This window comes from Manihot esculenta, chromosome 17 (genome assembly GCF_001659605.2).
Source record: "Manihot esculenta cultivar AM560-2 chromosome 17, M.esculenta_v8, whole genome shotgun sequence".
Lineage (NCBI taxonomy): Eukaryota > Viridiplantae > Streptophyta > Magnoliopsida > Malpighiales > Euphorbiaceae > Manihot > Manihot esculenta.
The window spans coordinates 7,961,663-7,964,026 of record NC_035177.2 but is presented as its reverse complement, the minus strand read 5'-3'; positions in this window follow the sequence as shown (position 1 = coordinate 7,964,026).

Sequence of the window (2,364 nt, the reverse complement as noted above, 5' to 3'; positions counted from 1 at the left end):
TAGTGCAAGATTCAGAAACAGTCAAAGGCACAGGCTTCGGGTTCTAAGGCCCCCAGTTCAGGTTCGACAGGCAGTAAAAGATGGGATAGAGCGAGAGGAACAAGGAAAGGGTTCTGGATAAAGTCAAGTCAGGTCTGGGAATAGGTAGTGGCTCAAGCTCTGGCACAGCTCCAGTCTGCAGACGATGCGGAAAACCACATGGAGGAGTTTGTCGGTTGGGATCTACAGCTTGTTTTCGATGTGGACAGGAAGGGCATATTGCTCGGGATTGTCCGCAGATGACTTTTGCACCATCCCAGCAGATGAGTTCTGGCAGTGTGGTACAGCCAGTTGTACGGCCAGCAGCTCCAGTCATGCCTCAGACTAGTGGCAGAGGTAGAGGGAGAGGGGTAGCCTCTACTTCAGCAGCAGGTTCCCGAGGTGGAAATCCGGTAGCCCCAGCACGGATTTTCACAGTGACACAGGAGGAGGCTAACACGTCGAACACAGTGGTGTCAGGTAATCTCATCATTGGGTGTTCAGATGTGTATGCTTTGATGGACCCCGGTGCTTCTCATTCCTTTATTGCTTCGAGAGCCATAGAGAGATTGGGTTTGATCAGTTCTGAGTTAGAGTATCCTCTCTGGGTCAGTGGACCTAGATGTGACCCATCAGTGGCAGTGTCAGTCTGTCGTTTCAGTCCAGTGTTTATAGAGGGTAGATGCCTTCCAGCTGACCTTGTGGTTCTAGACTTGACAGATTTTGATGTCATTCTAGGGATGGATTGGCTATCTGCATATAGTGCTACGTTGGACTGTCGAGAGAAGCTAGTGAGTCTCAGAGACCAGGATGGGTCAGAGTGTGTCTTCAGAGGAGACAGGAGAGGTACACCCAGAGGTATGATTTCAGCCCTTCAGGCTCGTCGTTTGCTTAGGAGGGGTTGTCAGGGGTTTCTAGCTCATGTGAGAGAGCTAGACAGTCAGGTAGGGAACCAGCCACAGTACCAGTAGTCCGAGAGTTTCTCGATGTGTTCCCAGACGATTTGCCAGGACTACCACCTGATAGGGAGATAGGGTTTGAAATTGAATTACTGCCAGGTACTAGACCTATCTCTATTCCTCCCTACAGGATGGCGCCAGCTGAGTTAACAGAGTTGAAAGAACAGTTGCAGGACTTGGTAGATAAGGGTTTCATCCGCCCTAGTACCTCACCTTGGGGTGCTCTAGTGCTTTTTGTCAGAAAGAAGGATGGATCCCTTAGACTTTGTATCGACTACAGACAGTTGAACAAGGTCACTATCAAGAATAGGTATCCTCTACCTAGGATTGATGATCTATTTGACCAGCTAGCTGGAGCAGGTTGTTTCTCAAAAATAGATCTAAGATCCGGGTATCATCAGTTGAGAGTCAGAGAGGCAGATGTGCCTAAGACAGCTTTCAGAACCAGATATGGGCATTATGAGTTCTTAGTGATGCCGTTCGGGTTGACTAACGCCCCTGCAGCATTCATGGATCTCATGAACAGAGTTTTCAGTGAGTTTCTGGATCACTTTGTCATTGTTTTCATCGATGATATTTTAGTGTATTCCAGAGATGCAGAGGAACATGCCCATCATCTGAGGATAGTTCTGCAGACACTGAGAGAGCATGGTTTGTATGCCAAGTTCTCGAAGTGTGAGTTTTGGTTGAGGAGCATTTCCTTCTTGGGACATGTGGTATCAGCAGAGGGTATTGAGGTAGACCCCAAGAAGATAGAGGCTGTAGCTAACTGGCCCAGACCCACGACAGTGACTGAGATTAAAAGCTTTCTGGGACTAGCAGGTTACTACAGGAGGTTCGTTCAGAACTTCTCGAAGATAGCAGCTCCTATGACCAAACTAACTCAGAAGAACCAGAAGTTTGTCTGGTCAGACCAGTGTGAAGAGAGCTTTGAGGAGCTCAAGAGGAGATTGACAACAGCACCAGTGTTAGCTCTGCCTGTGAGTAATGAGGACTTCACAGTGTTCTGTGATGCATCTCGAGTGGGATTGGGTTGTGTCTTGATGCAGAGTGATAGAGTAATAGCTTATGCTTCTAGACAGTTGAAGAAGCACGAATTGAATTACCCTACCCATGACCTAGAGATGGCAGCAGTTATCTTTGCACTTAAGATGTGGCGGCATTACCTCTACGGGGTTAAATGCGAGATCTTCACGGATCACAAGAGTTTACAGTACATCTTGAGTCAGAGAGAGCTGAATATGAGGCAGAGGAGATGGGTAGAATTGCTCAGTGATTATGATTGTAAGATCCAGTATCATCCGGGTAAGGCGAATGTTGTGGCAGACGCCCTCAGCCGGAAGTCACTAAGCAGTTTATCCCATATAGCAGTAGAGCGGAGACCAAT